Source organism: Xenopus tropicalis, chromosome 8, assembly GCF_000004195.4.
Source record: "Xenopus tropicalis strain Nigerian chromosome 8, UCB_Xtro_10.0, whole genome shotgun sequence".
NCBI lineage: Eukaryota > Metazoa > Chordata > Amphibia > Anura > Pipidae > Xenopus > Xenopus tropicalis.
The window spans coordinates 42,320,572-42,342,819 of NC_030684.2; positions in this window are offsets into that span (position 1 = coordinate 42,320,572).

A 22,248-nucleotide genomic window follows, 5' to 3' on the forward strand; every position below is an offset into this window, starting at 1 on the left:
ATGTAAAATGTAAAACCTTTTGCTGCAGAGGAGAAAACATCATTTTGAAGAAACACCTTTGCTTTTTTCAACCTGTAGTAACAGGGCCCCTCAATAGCATTAATAATATAAGAACAGATTACACGGTGTGTTACCATGGAACAAACATACGCTAAAGGGTAACTGATACAGTAAACGCAAGCAGCTTGGCTTTTGAAATGTAAAGGGTTAAATACCTTAATGCATTACCGCTGTAAACAGCCATTTCATCTGCACATGGGCCACAGTATGAAGGCTTTTCTTAAGCAGCCATGTGAAGTCACTGAATATCGGGTTTCCAGCAGTAAAAGATATAGCCAGGATGACGGATGGCCGGGTTAATAGGAGATGAAGTAAGGTTTATTGTGAGAAAATGAATCCCAGCAAATGTTGCACCATCAACCCATTATCTGTTCAGCAGGGAAGTCTAAGGAAATGAAGGTCTGAGTTTCAAGCCTTGGCCATTAGATTAGGGCTGGACAAATCACAGCTGCCATTTCTCTGATGGCTCCTATTGTATATTATGGGCAACACAACCTAACCTGTTGTATTTATTTACTGGAGTGTTACGTGCCTGCCCCAAATAGCATGCAACATTACAAAACTTGCTATTCTAGCCACAGAAGTACTACCCCAGTGTAACAGGTTAGGTTCTGCTTCCAATAATATACAATAGGAGCCAAAAGAGAAATGGGAGCTGCTTGGCTACAATGACTTGTCTAGCCTTGATCTAATAGACAACCCACTAAGTTCATTCCTCACAGTGTCCATTATAGATTTCTTTAATGCAAATTACCTTCATCAACAAAACAATCATCAATGTATTGGTTACCTGCACAGACGCAGGTCGGCCATGCTCTCCTGTTAGCATTGGTTGAAGTTGGGGGATGCTGGGAAAGGAAGTCTCCATAAAACTCCAATCTATTTTCTGCCTGTGTTTGAATACCCATTTTCATTTAGGCATTTTAATCAGTTTGTGTCAACAATATATGGTATAGACCAAATTGACCAAAATGGAATGCGATTGACCAGTGACCAGTTATGGAGTGTGTATAGGGCCATTCATAAATTATACAGGCCTGGTGTGTGCAATTACACCATATACTTGGATTTATTATATATAATATATATGTGAAAATGTAGGGGCAGATTTATTGACACGTTGATATTTGTGGTTTTTTGGAAACCATGGCTAAACTCATTTCCACTAAAACTACAAATGTGCAGTCTTTTATTGAAAGATCTGGACTTAAAAAAATCTGAATAAAAAAAATGTGAAAAAAAAGCGAAAACAATAACGTTTTTATATTGTCACACGTATGCAAGTGTCAAAAAACCCTGAAAATCTCTAAAACCACAAAGCAAAGTAAGATCTTCCATTTGAAAAAGGGATACCTGCCATTGACTTCTACATGATCTCGACAGCTTTTAGATGGAATATTTTTTCTTTTGGATTTACCGAAGTTTTGCAGCATTAAAAAATCGCAGAAACCTTTTTTTCTGTGACAAAATTGCATTTTGGCACAAAAAAATACAAATTGTAAAAGAAAAATGTCAATGTTAGTAAATGCTCCCCTAAGTGTTGGATACCTGATTATTCATCCCATTTTTGGATATTTGCCCAGAATTAGTGGATCCTTTGCATTTCAGTTAACCCTACGCTTGTACAGGTATGGGACCTGTTATCCAGAATATATAAAATGATAAGGGATCTTTCCGTAATTTGGATCTCCTTAACTTTAGACTGCCAAAAATCATATGAGTATTGAATAAACCCAATAGGCCTGTTTTGCCTCCAATAAGGATTAATTATATCTTAGTTGGGATCAAGTACAAGGTACTGTTTTATAATTACAGAGAAAAATATAATGTGGAGTCTATGGGAGATGGCCTTTTCCGTAATTCGGAACCTTCTGGGTTTCCGGATAAGGGATCCCATACCTGTATTGGTAGCATATATATATATATATACAGCGGCGAAGAGATCCGCACTCACACTCACTAGTCTTCTCAATAAACACCAGATGAATTCTATAAGTCCTGTGAGTGCGGATCTCTTCGCTGCTGTATCTAATTCTTCACTTGGACCTGCACCCAGGCTATTGTGACCCGACTGACGTGAGTGCTGGCTCTCTCCTGATGCATATATATATATATAATATACACGTGTGTGTGGTGCAATCCTTGGGCAGTGAGGACACACATTACTATGCTGTGAGATGTCAGTGAGGCTTTAGCCGGCCAATTTTTCATTCTGTGAGGAGTGTTTATTTCCAGTGAATTATGGTGATTAAAAAATAACCCCTCTGGCTCGCTAGCTTTTCTAGTATACCTAGAGGGAATAGATGGACTGAGAGTTTATTGAAGGGAATATCTGAGAGATTGCTTTCCAGTTCTGGCATCCCTGGAATCACTATAATATATAACAAATATGAAAGCAACTGATAGCAGCACAAAGGTGAGCGCTATGGAATGCCCCCCGCTGGGAGACACGCTGTGACTTTAACTTTGAGCATGCAACCAAACACAGGATGGGGTAGGGGCGGAACGGGGGGGGGGGGGCAGTGGGAGCACCTGGTTCCATGCCCATCATATCCAGACTGTGGCTCCAGATGGACCCTTGTCCCTTTGTTACTTGAGACTTGTCTCTCCTGGACTAAGACAGATGGATGTGACAGTGATATATCACCCGACCCCGACTCTTTTTGTCCATCCTCTCTGCTGCTTCTTGTTTGACATCTTCCTTGGGAAATAGTTATGGATTTTCCCTTCTCTGATTTTGTAATGTTTTAGGGTTGCAATGTATTTGGCGTCTGGAAGCAGATCCTAATAACCTTCAGGTCACTGTAATGGCCTTATAGAATTAGCCCCATTGGAGCAGTGGTAGCTTCTTCTGACCTTCCCTGTGTCTTTGTTCTTTAGCATTATTCACCCAAAATGGACAGCACACAAGGGGCCAGAAATCACAGTTTGTAGTGCCAAGCAAACGCCGTCCATTGTATTCACTTTCACATTTTAGCAGTAGAGAAATAGGGTCCCTGGCATAGAGAGCATACACATTTCTGCTTCTTTGTGATATTCCCTTGGTTGCTATATATTTTCTAATGCCATACATTGTTTCTTTGTGCAGCTTTGTCACTAACATGTATCCATTTTACTCATGGAATTCATATAATGCCAACAGAAAAGAATACCCACAATGCCCAGGGGAAGGCTAATGTGCTCATTTAAAATACACAATGGCCGGAGAATCTGCGACTTGCCAAAGTAACGCTGGCAATGCCAAGGAAGACTAAATGGCCAGTTCAAAATATGAATGTTTACAATTCTCTGGAGAAAGCTCAACAATATGCTAAGGTTGGCAAACTGGCAACATACAGGCAACAGGGAGCTTGTGGGCTGAGATTACGCTTGCACACATAACATTGTTATGGAATGGCATGCCAGGGTGATGCCTATTATGTTTGCCAGAAGAAGGATGCTGCAAAGGCGCAGAGGTAGATGCAAATACCATACTAATATGGGCAGGATTATGGTTCCCCTAGACAGACAGTGAGCTAGCACTGTCATTATACATTGAAGTGGGAGGTACTTTATTTCTTATAATACACAAGTCAGCTAGTCATTATTATTAACACATATTTATAAAGTGTTGCATTGTAGAATAAATAGGTGTATACATTAAACATACAGATTACAAATAAGCACAACCAACAACCAAAACAAGGAGAGGGCAGGTGACTCAAATGGCATCACTAAATACCTATAATTGATGTAATAACAAAACACTGTTTACAGGAATATAGTTAGTGGTTAATTCAAAGCTGAATTGGGTATTATAAAGTATTTTAGAAATTATTTAGTAGTTCCGTGACCAATTAAAGTAACAAATACAATCATACTGGGCAATTAAAGGCAAATTCGGAAATCCTTATATATAATAGTACATTTTGACTAAAATTTCTGATGTGGGAATGTGCAATATGAAAGTGCAAGAGAAATAGGGTATGGAGCTTTAGAAGTATGGGGGGGGGCGTGGTGGGACTCTTCGTCAATCACTGGTATTTGGGAATATTGTGGGATTCTAGTGACAGTGGTATGCATTGGTTTACGACAATGGGGATCATGAAGGGACATGGAGGGACTCCAGGCAATCATTATTATGCCCTGGTTTAGAGGTATGGGGTATATAGAGGGACTCTAGTCAATCACTTGCATTGAGGAACATGGTGGAATTCTAGTCACAGTGGTTTACATTAGTTTACAAGTATGGGGAACATAGAGGGACTTTAGGCAATCCTTGAAACCCTGGTGTGGATTGTTTTAGAGGTTTGGGGACCAATGAGTGCTTGTCAATGAGTCAGTGAGTGCTATACATGACATTTCTAACCAGTTTGACTGTCATAAGACCAGTTTGACTGTCATAAGAATCATGGTTTCACTCCATACGTGTGGCAATAGTGCTTGATATTACAGTAGGCATCTGCAGTAACTTTTAGCACCCAGCTAGAAAGTGAAAAAGAGACAGACATATTATTTGGGCAGGTAAAGCTGTTGGTGCATGGAAAGTTGGTAACACATGGCTCCCTGGGCATTGTTGGTGTGTTAATTGATAAATGATTGTGCCTCTTGTTTTAGCTAGTTGTTTCCCTATTATTACCCTAAGATTTTGTGCTTAGGAACATAATCCCCCATACAAAGGAATGTCTTCAATTTTCTCACACCTCATTTCATACTATATATTTACCTGCTCCCAGTGCTGGGCCCTGTGTAACTGAGATGTTTAAAGCTGTTTGGTGTAACAAGTAATTACATCTTTGCACAGCCAGATTCTTATTTAAGGAGCTGGGGGAGGAAGAAGCTTATTTACTGGGCTGTATTTTTCCCCGCACGCTGCTTTTCACGCCTGAATATGTTTCTCATAGCCCTGGCTTCACTTCTGCTTTGTGTCCTTCAAGGAAAGTAAAGTGTAAAGATGAAAAGTTGATATGATTCACAAAAGGTGATTGATGAGAACAATATATTGTTGTCTCCGCACCCTCAGGTAACAAAGGCACGCATAGCAGAGAGTCCAGTTACACATAATGCCCCTCACACCTTCCATTCACTGCTCTCTGCTTCAAGGTAACTCAATAGAAACAGCTCAGATCAACTCTTCAAAGGGATTTTTGTGCAAAGCTGGGCCATCACAAAGGATCCGTCTGCTTGTGTAAACCGTGCAAGGGCTTGCACAGGTCTGGCAGTCCTTGCAAATAACAGGGGTCACCCTGGGAGGCGAGCACCTTGGAGTTCAGAAAGTAAATAGAGGGAATGTGGCTTAGCTAACATGGCATAGTTAGAGTCTTTTGCACCGTGATCATGTGCTGTAAGCACTTTGGCACAGATAATGTCATAGCTTGCATTCCTTTTAACTTACATATTCAAATTATTTTAGAGCACAAAACCTTGTATATCTTTCAACCATATTTGCACCCTGTTTCTCTGTGGGCCAAAAATCACAGCATATTCCCTGCAAGTGGCTTATGTAGTAAATTCCTAAGATAGCAAAAAGATTTCTTCCAAATTATTTACCTCCACCTATAATAAACTGTTTTATATTTATTATTGAGAGTATAGGCAAATTATTCTTAAATCATTATCCATCCTTGCACTGGGAAGTAGAAAGGGACTAAATGATAGCCCTTCCTCCAGTTTAGGAAGTTCAAAAAGGAAGAGACAGTGTAAGAGATTGTTTTTGATTAGTGACCTAATTGTGCATAATTCCCCTCCAAGCTGCCCATCCCAGTGATATAAGTAGCTGGATAGGGATCTGTCTAGGGGTTCCTAGGGTCAGAATGCAGCATTGCTTTCCAGATTTACTTGTCTAATGCTCCATGCTAAAACCAGGATCCTGCCTGACTGAGCAAAGTGAGTCTGCCGGGCTACATCTGGTATATTAAAATCTCCCATAAATATTATCTCACCTTGCACTGTTATGTAGCTGATTATTTCTTCTCTTAATATGTGTATGGTAACTCCTCACCCCAACCCAACGGCCTGTAAATCGCACCTAGCAGCAGACACACCACCCTTTCCAAATGTTCTCTGTCTATTAGTTCTCTGTTTATCACCTTTTTCACTCAGTGGGAAGCCTTAAATAAACTTAAAGTATGGTGGAGACAGTAGTTATCTAACATACTTTGCAGTTTGACTCCAGTTTTTACTTGTTGGTTTTTTTCATTGGTGTTCTGCTGTCCTTTTAATTGGATACTATTACTGAATAATTGTCCTTTTTTGTATGTTTATTTTTTATGCGCTTTCCTGCTGTGGAATACTCTAAAGCTGGTCAATAACTGACAAATCTGCTCATTTTGGGACCTCTGAGCGCAGTTTGGTCAGTCACACAGAGGTCCAAATCAGGGTGTTTTGGGGTCTTTGTAGACTCATTGGATGAGGACCACATCAACACAGCAATGCAGTTCTCATCTTATGGGATTTTTAAACCTGCCCTATTACAATGTTGCAGATATATATCTGTCAGACTGGTCTGCCAGTGTGCTTTATACATAGACCAATAAGCTGGAGGGACCAAGTCAGCAGCTTTTATCAGCTTGTATATGGCCACCTCTATTCATAGAGGCTCAAAATCAGAGGGTAGGCAGAAGAGGCATGACATAGGGCACAACTTCAGCTCTGTGAATATTGCACACCTGGTGGATGAAAGCTGTATTTCATCAAGTATGGTGGTAGAGGGGTAAAGGAGTAGCTTGTTGGAGTGGTTTAACTATGGTGGAAGAAGGTGGGGGGCGTGAGTGGGTGGGAGGCGAACATATGCCCTTGCCTTGTGTGCCTGTTCTCTTTGACCCGTACCTGCTCAAAATCCTAAAACAGTGGGTTTCAGATAGGAACTTCTGACTAGTGTAGAATAAATGCTCTGCTAGAATATCATCCATAAACCATGAATGAACCTCTGGTGTTTGAGAGACTGCAAGGAGAGTGCTATGATATAACAGTGTCAGATTGCTCAGAGAGCTCATTTTATCACTTTTGCAATGTACATACTTTCTTTTTTAGATTCCATAACAGTTTTTACACCAAGACTATGATCAATGTGTAGCCCCAGAGCCCCCTGCTGTTAGTCCCTGGCAATGACCAAGCAGAACAGCAGAGGGACTGTCATTTTTTTAATAATTTACACACATTAATTGGTTCATTATTTTAGGATTTCCAAGTTGTTTTCACTTACAGATACAAATTTGATTTTCTGGTGAGTGTCCTTGTGACAGGCTGTCTGGTACATGACCTTAGCAAAGAGCCATTGGTTTGAATGACAGGCAGATAAATAATAATCCAGACCCACAATCAATCTACATTCTGATGTCAGTGTTATTGGAAAAGGGGGTCAGTTAATCCCATGCAACTGCACTCCCTCTGCCTCTACTGATATGTTTGGGGATTTATGTGACAACATGACCCTCAATATTATGAAAGTCTCTTAGGAAATCTTTGCTGGTGGGATCCAAGGGTGGTGGAAGCAATTTGTCTTTTGCTGAAAATGTCAGTGTAACAATTCCCAAATCCTTTGTTCTGAGGCTGTTGCATCCATACTGTGTGCTCAGCAGATTGTGAAGATGGCTTTAAGGTGGATGGGAAGAACCCTTGCAGCTCATTGAGTGTAAGATGATAGGTGGGGGCAAGGTTATAGTTATAGAGAGGTTTGAGATTTGTATATACCATAATGATGACTTTAGTGATGGTGAAAGTCAGAAGAGTTAATAGAATGAGGGCATGAGGATTGAGGTTTATGCCAAATGAATGCTGGGGGGGGAATTGACCTGCTGAAGGACTGACACCGGTTTATTGTTTGAGGTGATGAAGGTTGAGACTTCCAGACTACTGGGCAGCCGAGACAAGCAGAACCTGCTCAGCGGGCAAAGATAAGGGCAGTGATGGAGATTAATGACGCTCTACCCCGGCCCTCCATACAAGAGCAGACAGTATGTCACTTCCCTGGGAGCCTGTCAGATGTCCCTTCTTACATGGTCTAGGAGTTCTGTGACACCTGAGACAATGAAATTTGCCAAGCGTAGAGTGTCTGGTTCCTTCAAGCCTCTCGTCTTACCAACATTTACTCATGAGGTGAAGATACAAAATACTGTAAGCTAGGAAACAGCCTGACCAGGAAACATATACTCGGGATATGGCCTCATTGATGAGCTGTAGCTTTTGGGTATTTTTTCAATATCCCAATAATACAAAAATAAAGTATTAGTGGCAGCACAGCACAATAGCAACAGAGTGGTTCTTATGACTGAAGTCAATGTGCCCTTTAGATGAGTCTGGACTTAAGATTTAACAATAAACCTCTGTAATTAGCACCTCTGAGTAGTCAGCTGAAATTAACAGGAGAAGCTGGGAGTTGTAGTTAAACCATTAGGGGGTAAGACCTGTTCCCTACAAGTGGCTTCCTGAGTTAGGCCATTTATTGATCACTTCCTTTCCTAAGCTCATTGGCTTTATTGTGTGCCACTCAGAAATATAAAGTGGTCATTCTTTGAGCTATGTTAAGCTACAGTTAATAGCATCCGCAGCCAGTCAATCGATTTATTAACCCTCAGCAGCTGGAGGGCCGCCAATTGTGTTTCACCCGCTCCCAAGGCGAAATCCTATTTGAAAACACATTTTACCTTGAATATATACTCAGCCAGACAGTGAAGCAGGGAGTGTTTTTTGAGCAATGGCTATTTAATCTCTTCATTCTTATGCTTATATATCTGTGTGGGAGCTGCCATGCCCTGTGCTTTGCTGAGGGGAAACTAAAGGTGTTTAAACAGCAGTTGCTTCAGTGCTTTAAGGTACGATCAGGGTCCTGGTGGGGTTCAGGAAGCTTAGGGGACACTCCGCAGCGCTTATGATTATACCATTATAACCTTATCATTTGTGGTGCCTTTGCTGTTGAGTTTAGGCATACCACTATATAATATACAGTATATAATATGTATGTATACTATAATGTATGTATATAATAGTGATGTATAATGCCGCTATATAATAGGAAAAAAGAGATGACTAATGCATTTAAAGCCCACTGACCTGCCAGAATACAGGAAAAACCTGTCAGATTTGCTTTTCGACTCCCAGACAATAAAGGATTTTTTTTTTGTTAATTAAACACATTGCATAACTTCATCGCTTTTAATGGAACCCTATCATCTTTCACTCCATTTTCTCTTAAAGGAGCCAGTTACGCAATGCACCAGATGCCACACCGTGTCGACCTGTTGGCAGTTGGATGCACCAGGGGGTCAGAAACCCAATCCTGCAGCTGTTTGGTATGTGCATTTGCCTGAGCTAAGATATGAAACTGGTTATAGAAAACGTGGGCACATTTTAGAAGCAATACAGTGTGTGGAAAAATAATATGGTCATTGTAGTTCTAGCTGTACTGTACTGTCCATGCAGTAAAATATAATGTTGACACTTAAAGGTTACAGATAAAGGCGTGGCTACGTGCTATAACATGACCATAATATGATTTAGGCTTGCCTGGTATCATAATGCCAAGAACCCCCTCTTATTCTTTTATATGCCTCCTGATGTGTACAATAAGAAAGGATAAGCTTGGTGCTCCTCCTACTAAGTTGCTGACCCATGTATTCTGAAACTGCAAACATAGATATAGGGTTTGTGTAGTCTAAGAGGCCAGTTCTATGTATTATACCCCAGCCAGAACACATAGCAAGATAAACACAGTGGCTATTGCATGTAAAATACTTTCCTGAACACCTTGCAGGGTAAATGTGGGGTCAGTTTCATATATTATAACCCCTAGGACAAATGGCAAAATAAATACAGTGGCAATTCACACAAATAAGAACACATGGAGGACAGATCCAGAGTCAATTCCATATACAATACTCCGAGAACGGGGTAGTATTAAACACTGTCAGTTTCATGTGCAATAACCACAGAACCAGGCCTGGACTGGCAATCTGTAGGTACTGGCAAATGCCAGAGGGGCTGCTGTAAGATGCCATAGACAGTCACTATGTATTGGGCTGGTGGGGGCTGTTTGGGCCTCTGTGTACTTGAAATGCCAGGCCAGACCTGCCTAAAAACATGGTAGGATAAATGCAGTGGTAACTGCACATATAATATCACATTTCTGGTAATTGTTTGCAGAGTTTATGGCTGCAAACTTATAGTCGATGTCGATGTATGGACAGATCATTCTTCACATTGGCTACATACCCCAATAGCCAAATTGTTCAGTATCATGTCTTTATCCAGTTGCTCAGTTGGATGAAAAGAACAGTGAATGCATTGTATTAGCAGTTTAAAAATGACTTGAAAACTAGGGAAAAAATAATGAATGTAAATTGCAGAAGTGCTCAGAAGAACGGCTCTGATCCATTTGATATTGATTTGTTTTGAGGGTTTATAACTTCCTACTAAGTGACTGCACATATCTCTTTAAAGAGGAGGGGGTTTGCGTACTGTACTTGGAAAAATGGCATAAAATGCATCAATAGCAGCACATGTTTGCTAGTAGATCCAGGCAAATACCTTGATGTTAATCGCCCACAAATAGGTTTAAAGACAGTCCATCCATCTCCCTACATGATAGAATAGCATCAGCCATCATTGTTCTATAGTAAAACAGGCTGTCACAATCAAGTCCAGCATAGGTCAGCGCTGAGGGGCATTAGAATCCCAAAAGCCAACAAGACTTTGGTTCTAAGAATACAACAAATAAAACAGTAAAAAATGACACAGACTTGAATTGACCCTGGCACTGAGGCACTGCAGAAATTGCTCTGTGTTACATGACTCGGAATTTCCATGTATAAATGGTTATATAAATGTTACTATCAGGCCAAATGAGGACTTGTCATTTACAACTTTGCCACTAGATGTCAGAATGAAACTGCAAATGTGTCAGTGCTGCTATTTTGCGGTCAGAGCTTAGTAGATCCGTTGGCTCGACATGTAATTACTTATTTTGTAGAGTTCGCTCTTAAGTAAACATGTTAATTAAATAATGGAAAAATCAAGGGAGGAAAAGTCCTATTTCTGACAGATTCTTCGATGTTCAGATAACAGCGCACCATTAGCTGACTTTTCTCCAGGGCTAGTAATGCTCCTAAAATTAGAGCTTTTTATTTAAAGCACAAATTAAATATTTACATCCTAATAAACAAGTTTAATAACTGCCAGAGCTGTTCGTGGCCAAGATAAAATGAATATTCCAGGGTTTCACCTGCATGCAGATATTGCAGCGGAAGTTTATATCATAGATAGAGAGAGATTTTAGAACTTTTAGGGTACATTACTTTAAATGATTTACTTATATAGCACTGACATATTACACACATCGCTTTATAGTCGTTATACATCATTCACAGCAGTCCCTGCCCCAGAGCTTACAATCTAAGGTACCTATTCCATTCACAAACAATAGGGACAATTTTTATCAGTAGCCAATACACTTGCCTGTTTGTTTTTGGATTTAAAACCCAAGCAAGCACATAGAGAACATACAGGGGGGGTGTTTATTCTGATCCTGGGCAGAAGTGAAAGAACACTAGAGGCACAAGAGGGTGCCCCATAAGCACTTTTGCACAGAGCTCTTGTTGGGGTGCTGGTTGAGCACTGTGCCAGGTAAAGAATCCAGCATTAGGTGCAAGGTTCAGAGTCCCCATTGCAGCCTGCATCTGCCATTGCTGGCCTGTTTGATGGGGTGCCTCCGCATCTCCCCCCAGCCTGCCCCTCATGAATATAGTGCTGTAATTGCAGAGATCTGTGGCAATTCATCAAGGAAAGAAGGAAGGCAGTGTGCAAAGTGCAAGAAAATGGCGTATCACTCATTTTTTTTGTACTTTGCCTATGACCTACCAGTAGGAAAATCAGCCCACCAAACCCTTGCAAATAGTATCTTTTAGGCTGTAAGATCTATTAATCACGGCCCTCTTTACCTCCAATAAGGGTCACTATTTTCATGTTGTCAGTATCATCTACGTACACACCCATCTTTTTTACAGCACTGCAGAATATGCTGGTGCTTTATTAATATGTGTTCATAATAGCAATGTTAATATCCTGGCTAGTTTTGAACCTATATCTTGCATCACTGTATATCTGTACAGAATCAGTGCTTCAATAGGTTTCTAATGGAGTCTTGACTGGTACAAATGCAACAGTGTTTTAATAGTTCATGTAGTCGGGACCAGCAGTACAGAGAGGTACAAAAGACAGACAGACACAGCTTTCAATAACGATTGCATTTACACATCACTTTGAATCACTGAGCATGATGAATTAATATTTATTGGAAAATAGCATAATTACATTTGCTGTTGTTATTCAAAATTGAATTTGGGTTTACAACCTCTAAACTAACAAAGACCCTTGAGGCCCACATGGTGGGCTTGCATATATTTTCACAAAAAAAATGGTTTATGCTGAAATCACAGGGGAGCGGTATAACTCAAGGCTGCTCGTTTCCACTGTACACTAAGAAATAGATCTGCTATTAACTGGACTGATCGCTTAACCATCGGGTTGGGGACCCTGGCTACTCCCATTTCTCTGTCTCTAAGTGGCCCTCCCGGTGACATTAATCTCTCTCAGGTCTGAAGAGCTTTGAGCTGTGTCAGAGGTCAAACGGCAATAATGCACCCTTACAGATACTTAAAGGTCTCTTGTAAAGAACGTCTTAGTAAAATCTCTGGAAAAGGGCCTGTAATTGTTGTAAAGACTCATGGCTTAGCGAGAAGTCTCTAGTGCCTACAAGCTACCCCTTATATTGCATTATCTTACAGCACTTGCCTATTTCACAATACTAGGGTATGTTGAATATTCATGGATTTGATCTCCCCACAGCTGTGGCATACAAGCAGTACCTGCCCTTTTGTACCTGGCATAATGTACTGGGCATAGTAATAATCAGTTTGTAACCAGGTTTGTCCCTGAGAAAGAGCACTGGTTGTGCTCGAAACGTTGGAATTTTTTCAATAAACACACTTTTTCTTTTGTATCAAGTCCCTGTGTGTGCGGCACTCTTTCTATTATATTCTAGATATATATATATATATATATATATATATACTGTATATATATATATATATATACAGAGCCAGATTTCAAAAGCAGCCGCCCCTAGGCTGTCCCCCATTCGCGCCCCCTGCGCATGCGCAGGCATTTAACTCCCATACGGAGCAGTGGGGAGAAATCCCCACTGCTCCGTATCGGAGCAAAATTTCAAAATTTCGTTGCGGCGGGGCGGCATGCCGCCCCTAAATTTGTGCCGCCCTAGGCCCGGGCCTTTGCGCCCTCTCCGCAAATCTGGGCCTGTATATATATATATATATGCTAAATTGTGTTAAGGCCTTCAAACCTGATAATACAGTAGAATTCAAGGCTATTTCAATAAATCTCCTGCATTGTTGTTGGCATTATGGTTGCAAACTGGAGCCTCAGACCTAAAGAACTGAGTATTTGGTGGCTGCTGAGAGCGACAGGTTACATATACATTTAATTTATATTATCCATATAGAAAGGAATTCTGTGCTGAACTATGAACCTGGCTGCATTTTATTACATAGTGATAATACATTTTACTTGAGGCAAGTTGCGGTTTCCTTGCATGTTCAGTCTAGATACATTTGCAAGCGTGTTGGTGCATACATGTTTATGAGGATTTTTAGGACTTCTGTGGCTTTTATGAGCACCCAATCAGAATTAATAAATCATATTTTAGTGATACTAAGTTGCCTGTATCTGCAAGATACAAAAGTATCTTAAATGCAAAAGAATAGGGATGACAGCACATAAGATACTTTGTGAGTACTACATGTAATAAGTTGGGCAGCACTGTTCTAGTGTATTTATACATGCAGTTTATATAATAGGCAAGAAGCACTAGTGCCACAAGGGCTCACCTTCTTTAACCCGGCAGTGAACTGGTTACAGAACTTGTGTGCAAGTGGAACATGCTTTAATGGTAGATACACCAAGCAAGAGGGCTTAGGAATCTGCACAGGGTATTGTATGACTTCCCCCATAATTCATTATTACCAGGCGGCTCTTAAATGGGGCTACTGTTTGTAAATCCCATCAGGCACATTTAAATCACACTTACAAGCTCCCATTAAACAGAACAGAGCGAGTCACAGTTATTGACACCCTCTTTCAAACCTAGATACTTGCGCGCACACCGACTTCCATTTCAAAAGAGTATCTAGTTACCCTTTCCAGTCCTAATTAAAGAAATATAATGTGGCACAGATGCTCGGGCTGACATGACTGCCACTGTTTACACGGGACTCTGCTCCAAGGTTACTCGTTCCCACAGAAGAGCTAAACAACCTTAGATAATTACACATAGTTGTCATCATCGTAAAAAAAACAACTTTCAGTTACCATTTATAGGTAAAATGTGGCTCTGTGCCAGAGATAATGAATCCTGTATATTTCAGGAGTGTCCAAGATTTATATACTAGGCTTAAGTAATATGCATCATAGCTGGGTGTGAGTGGGGCAAAACCGGGCTTGGCAGGGTGTGACAGGGGTTTGGCCAAAAATTTTAGCAAAAAGATTGGCATCTCTGCTGTGCTAAGGGTTATCAAGGGCATTATGTAAAACTGGTTGGGGATCACTGATGTAAAACCTAAGCCCTAGCCATGTTAGCATTTAAGTTTCTACCCCCTAAGTCTGGCTAATCACAGAACCAGGAGGTAGAGCAGGTAGGCAGTAATAGGTATTGTATCACTTCTTCACGCCTTTGGATGGGAAAGTGGCAGACATGGTACCTATATTAGATATGCATGTGTCACTGTAAGTAGATAGGGTTCTCAGTGCCTCTGAAGTTGTGTTTTATGGTGACCACCACAGATTTGATTGGGTAGTTTGGCCTCTTTCAACAGATCATTGTTTGGCAGTTTCAGCAGACCATCCTGTGAACTTATTGGATCTAAAATCTTTCTTATTCTGAAAATGTTTAGCACAATTGCAATGAGCACAAATCCTTGAATGGCTACAATTGCACTGGAATTGTGTGTGGGTGGAACACTGAATTCTGGGTAGGGTTGCCACCTTTGTTGGGTTATAAACCTGGACAAACCATTGTGTGACATCACGTGAGTAAATTTGTGGTAATGTCGGGGGCGGGGTTATTGCTTCCGCCAGATGCAGTTTGAAAGGTTTCTGAAAGGTTTTCTGAATGTTGAAAACCAGGCAGAAGGTTGTGACCTGGGCACGCCCCTTAAAAAACTGGGCTGTCCAGGTCAAAACCAGACAGGTGGCCATCCTAATTATGGGTAAAAAACAGGCCCAATTGGATCACACTTAGGATTACACTTTGTACACTGCGCCTTCTTTCATAATGAACCTTACAGAGTTTGCATGTAATGACCTGGCATCATTAATGGGGGGGAAGGGAGTATGAACTCCCCATCTCTGACCATAATACCCATCACCTTTACCCAGGATGTTAAGGTAGGTTAATACCTGGGATCCCCAACCTTTCTTACTGGTGAGCCACAGTCAAATGTAAAAATACTTGGAGAGGAACACAAGCACCATAAAAGTTAATGGAGGTGCCAAATAAGGGCTGTGATTGGCTATGAGGCAGCCTCTATGCACACTATCAGCTTACAGGGGGCTTTATTTAGTAGTAACTCTTGTTTTTATTCAACCAAAACTTGCCCCCAAGTCAGGAATTCAAAAATAACTCCCTGGTTTGAGGGGCACTAAGAGCAACATCCAAGGGGTTGGTGAGCAGCATGTTGCTCCTGAGCCACTGGTTGGGGATCGCTGCCTTATACAGTAAGACAAGGACGCTTTGAAGGCCACAGCTTTTATAACAAATGTATATTGTGCAAATGTCAATAATGACTAATAACTTTACTAACCCCACCAAGGAATGCTTGCCACAATTACCCACCACATTCAATCTATGGGCTACCTGTCAGGCTGTCCACCCAATGGAAGGGGTCAGGCGGGCAAGTGAGAAATAGGAGACCAGTTGGCATCTACTTATGCAGGGATCCCCAACCTTTTATGTCCGTGAGCCACATTTAAATGGAAAAATTGTTGGGGAGCAACACGAGCATGAAAAATGTTCCTGCGGTGCCAATAAGAGCTATAATTGGCTACTTAATAGCCCCTATGTTGACTGGTAGCCTACAGAAGGCTCTGTTTGGCATTATGCTTGGTTTTTATGCAACCAAAACTTGCCCAAAAGCCAATTCAAAATTGAGCACCTGCTTTGAGGCTACTGAGAGCAACATCCAAAGGGTTGGAGAGCAACATGTTGCTCACAAGCCACTGGTTGGGGATCACTGTATTTATGGTACCTATGCCCACCAAAAGCTTATTCTCTACCAGTTGTCTAGCTTGCCTAAACCCCCATACCAGGCCTAAGCCCCCAACTGGCAAGCATTCCCCTTTAGCTGTGACACTACAGTAATGCACCTTCACCAGTATTACAAACACACAACGACCCGTATATGCTTAAGGGTGGCCAGGAGGGATTCTTTTGTGCCAAGAAGAAAATGTCCTGTGTGACGTCACTTCCTTCCCAATGCGAACTTGACCCTGCTGCCCCTACCTCTTCACCCAGTCATGCTGTATCCCCCTACTTGTATACAGTGCCTGCCATCAGGGATGCTTATATTGATGGGAACACATTTGCTTGTGCTCACATCAGTACACAGGCTTGAAAACTTGGAATTCTGGGGAAAATATGGAGAATTACCTCAAAAACCTGTTTACTCTGGTGGATAACAGTTGATTATCCTGTATATGTGCATATAATTTCAATGATCTATATTAAGTGAATAATGGATACTGTCCCTTCCCTTGCTATACAAAGTTCCCTACTCCTCCAAAGCAAGTAAACCAGCTCTTTGATTGTTATCACAAAATTGCATTACTACTGTACAGTTATGGAAATAATCAAATATATTTTTGTCACATTTATAAAGAGAAAATTGTATTTCAGCTGTAATATTAGGCAGATGGTTGCGATAGTTTACTGGCAATCGCCTCAACAGAGATAAAAAAAAAATGGTTAATAACGGGCCTTCATTGTATTCTCATTTCCTTTCGAGTAACAGTATATTGCAAGTAGCTTCCATATTCCAATATATAGTATGGCCCATATAAAGGTCAGATAGTACTCTATTTATGTAAAAAACAGAAACATTCCACAGGAAATTATCATTTGCTGTGAAACATAGAGTCTACTTAGTTCCCCTGAAGGCAATGACTAGACTTTAAACGAATAGACTTTGTTCTTAGTAGAATAGTGGAATACTGCTAGAATTAGTTGAAAACATAATTTAACTGCATTGTTGCGAATTAAATAGACCGGATGATGGCTCATCTTAAGAGCTGACAATCTGTAAGTGGAAAATGCAGTGGTAGAGCTGTGCGTGCCCTGGGAGAGCGGACAGGTTTTGGTAGGCATATCCCTGGTTCTCCACTGTAAGAGAACAGATAGGTTTAGGTAGGCATTTCCCTAGTTCTTCATTGTGTGTGCCCTGGGAGAGCGGATAGATTTAGGTAGGCATTTCCCAGGTTCTTCATTGTGTGTGCCCTGGGAGACCGACAGTGGTAGAGCTGTGTGTGCCCTGGGGGAGCAGATAGGTTCAGGTAGGCTTTTCTCTGGTTCTTCATTGTGTGTGCCTTAGGAGAGCAGACAGGCTCAGATAGGTATTTCCCTAGTTTTTCATTGTGTGTGCCCTGGGAGACCGGCAGTGGTAGAACAGCGTGTGCCCTGGGAGAGGGGATAGGTTCAGGTAGGCATTTCCCTGGTTCTTCATTGTATGTGCCCTGGGAGACCGACAGTGGTAGAGCTGTGTGCGCCCTAGGAGAGCAGATAGGTTCGAGTAGGCATTTCACTGGTTCTTCATTGTGTGTGCCCTGGGAGACCGACAGTGGTAGAGCAGTGTGTGCCCTAGGAGAGCAGATAGGTTAGAGTAGGCATTTTCTTGGTTCTTCATTGTGTGTGCCCTAGGAAAGCGGACAGGTTCAAGTAGGCATTTCCCTGGTTCCCTCCCTGCCTGTCCCATGGGAGATCCTGTTGCAAGGCTGAATTGTCTAGAGCAGATGTAACTTTGTGACACTTTGAGCTATGAGTCAGATCACAACATTGCCCTGAGGGCTGCAGATGGAGACAGATGAAATATTTATACTGAAAGTTGTATGTGTCTGTGTGTGTTGGAGGGTAAAATGCTGCATGAGATTTTTTTAGCTGAGATTTGGCTGCTTTTGAATATGAGGTTCTGTCCAAGTTGAATCTGCCTGCTTGCATGTTGGGAAAGTGGATAACATTATTGAAAATTGAGATAATTAGGAAAACGCTTCCCACCATCTTCTAGGCGCTTAGCTAAATCTGTCAGGCAGAATGTGACCTTTCCCTCTCTTTTTACTGTAATTTCACTTCTGTTCTTGTATTCATTGCTTTTCTGTATCTGCTATGGACAGTAGTCAGCATCTTTGTCTGTTTCTGTCCTTAATTGCCTGCACCAACTCCTGCCATACTGCTTATTAAGGTGGCCACACACTAAAAGATTCACCCATTATTCTCACATTAAAGTGAATTGATCCTATCGTTTGACCCAAGAGCCAAACAATCGAATCACATTGACGGGATGTAGCCCACTGGGCGAGGGTTGCCTCAAAGACCCGATGTGCGCCTTGCCCCGATGGGATTTTTAAACCTGCCTGATTGACATCTGCCCAATTCTCTGCCAGATATGTCAGGTAGGCCCATCTGAGGGCCCCATACATGGGCTGCTGACTCTGTCCTTTGGCATCTTTTATCGGCCTGTGTATGGCCACCTTAAGTGTCACTTTGCGCTGTGCCAGTGGCTTTTTGGGTGGGTTGCAGGGACAGAGGTATAGAGACCCCAATAAGGAAATTTACTGTTCTTTTAAATCTAAAACCATCCAGGGCCACATAGGCAGCCTAATGTCACATACGAATTTTAGTGTCAGCTGAGAGTTTCCAATCCCTTTTCCTGTGTGTAACATCTTTCATTATTTCCATGGTGCTTCCTTCCCTTTCTGGATTCCAGATCCAGCCTCCCCAACTCTACATCTCTGTGCAGTTAGTTTCTTGTCCTTTCATGGGATTTATAGTGAAAAAATGTTGTTTTCGTATCACAGCCTTCTGGGCGTCCTTCTCTGACTAGAAGAGGTGAGAGCCCCATAAGGAAATGCTGGAGGAGAGAAGGCAGCTGATGATGCTTTCCAAATAGCAGCCGGATGAGAGGTATTATACAGGGAGTTGGCATCTCTGTGTCTGTTCTCAAGCGGTTCTTTCCTTCACAGCCTCTTCCATGGTGACTTCATAGTTCGGCCGTCTTTCTAAGAAGAAGCTTGGCTGAGTCACAATGCAGTTAAACTTTATGAGCACCTAACGTGTAACACTATGAAACAGGCATGTTAAACGTGTTAATAAAACAGAGCCTGTAAACTTGGCCTCTTTGGAAGTGCTCCGCTTGGAACTAGATCGGACCCTTGTGTGAAACCATATTCTAATGAGAGCAACATATGTATTGTATGTAGAACAGACATGTGTCTCCTTGCCTGTCCCATGTGGCTCCCTTCCTCTGCCCTAGAAGTGATAAGTCTAGGATTATAAAATAATACAAAAACAGCTGCGAGATCTTCTAATTTCGGGAATGCTCCAAAATAATCAGCAAGAGACCAGTCACATAAACCCAGCTTTACTACAGAGGGCACCGCGTCGTTAATCTCTGTTTGTTGGAGTCAAAGTAAGAGCCCCCTTGGTAAGTCATAACATTTATACACAGCATTCCAGAACAGTACATTGGGTGACGATTGTAGCCGACGTTGGAAGAAGTCACAAATCCATCAAGTTCAACCTTATACAGACTTTCATTGACTCTAGGAGGCAGCCGGAGTTCTGTGTCAGCTCTTTCTTCAGCCGCTCTGCTGCCTGTGCTCTCTGGAATAAGATATGGCCAGATTATTATACATTGGAATTACTGCGCATTGTTGACAGAACAAAATGCTGATTTTCAACCCTTCATTGGGCTTAGGTTAAACATGCAAATTGCCCCATTAATGACCCAGTGCTGTTGCATGGTTACCAAATATTCCAGTATTGCCCATTATGTGATATTAATTACTGTAGATGAACGCAGCCGACGTAAAGCCGCATGTGGACACATTAACAAGCAGCTCTTGATTGTTAAGCATAGCGCACAAGGAAAGTGATCGTTAAAGGAATTCTCATTTTAGCTGCATTCTTTTAAAGTGGGGATTATGGCTGAAGAGCTGAATTAAAACAACCAACTCGCCTATCACAAAGGCCTATAAATTATTAACTACTGTTTTCTACTTCTCTGGCAATTTTAGGGAAGGCAGTAAAATACAAAAGCTAAATGTATCGTGCTCTAATAGGATCTGTCTACCATCTAACAGTGAGCAATATGTTTAATAAGAATAAAATTAGCATTGTGATTATGTGTTCATCCAGATTTTTGTATCCTTCTTTAACCCCTTCCTTCCTACCTGTTCTTAAGATTCCTCCTGCACTGTAACATTTCTAACTAGGGTGATGCTGTGGGTTATTAGGGTTTTTATTGTGACCTTTAGGCACTTAAGCCATTTTGGGCCTGATTCACTAAAGGGCGATAAAAATTATCGCACGCTTTTTCGCGTTAAAAAGCGCAAAATAATTTGCGCGCGATTCACCATAGTATTATCGCGTGCGAAAAATCGCCATTTACCGTTTTGCGTTAATTTCCGCGCTGAAAAGAATACGATCGCATGATTCACTATAACTTTTGCGCGCTAAATATCGCATTCGGCTATGCGAAAATTAACACCTACTACAGGCAGGCGAAAAATTATAGAAAAGTACAGTAAATGATTTTTTGCAATAAAATATGGACTTACAGTGTTATTTATTCAAGTATGTGTTTCCCCTAGAGTGACGCAGCCGCCAGTTTGCAGCGAAATGTTCATTTTTAATACAGTAATTTTCTGCAAGTATTGGCGTGTATGGCTAACATGGCGTGCGTTCATTTGCGCGACTATTTATATTTGGCTACAAGTGATGAAATGTTTCGCCAGGCATGGATTCGCAGCGAATTTTTGGACGTGCGTTGAATTTTTTTCGCGGCGGATTTTTTCATGCGTTTCTCAAAACATTCCGCCAATGGCAAAACGCATGAAAAAATTTGCCACGCAAAAATTCACCGCACATCCAAAAATTTATACAAGCATCAAAAAATAATAGTCACAGCAACAATTTTTTTGCCCGCACAACATTTTTGCCGTTTCGTGGATCTTTCGAAAGATTTGCTAATTTTTAGCAAAGATAACCAGAACACATTTGCTCATCACTAGTGGCTACTATTTATAAGCATCTACTATTTATATGATACCATTTATATGTGGCTAATATTTATATACATCATTTATATGCGGCAACAATTTTTATACACTATTTCTATGCTACCATTCATATGCGGCGATTATTCGCGTAATTTAGCGCATGTACCGGCAAATACCGCATTGAAATAGTCTTTTCGCAAGTTAAATAACGCATGCAATATCGCGCGTAAAAAAGCGCGAGTATGCTTATAGTGAATCGTGCGAAAAATCGCCCAAATTAAGACGCGGTAAAAATTTTAGCGCACAATAAAAATAGCGCACGTTTTATCGCCCTTTAGTGAATCAGGCCCTTTGTTTGTTGGGCCATTAGTAACTTACATTTGGTATAGAAAATGCCTTTAAACATATAAACAGCTTTGTTATATATATAGTGACATTTAATAACACTTGTTATTTATATATTTACCAACATTTCTCCTAAGGGCCCACTTTATGGGTATCCTTTTCTTTAATGCAAAAAATGGTCCTAAACATATGATGCACTGAAGTAACCTTATGGTTTATTATTATTGGTTCTATGGGCATTTGCCATAGAGGCTTAAATCACCTTGTGCTGCTCTCCACTGCTGTCAATTTAAATGCCCAATGCTGGTAACTTCCATTAACAAAAATGGAAGGGAGGCAGGATGCGATTTTTAGATGGGGATAAAGTGTGGTGGGACAACACACAAGAGACAACCAGTTGACCTGGCTATAGTTCATCATAGGAAACACAAACATACAGGCAGGTTAATTGGCTCCTTAGAAAATTGACCCTCCTGTGTGTGAATATGATAGGGACCTTAGATTGTAAGCTTCAATGGGGCAGGGACTGAT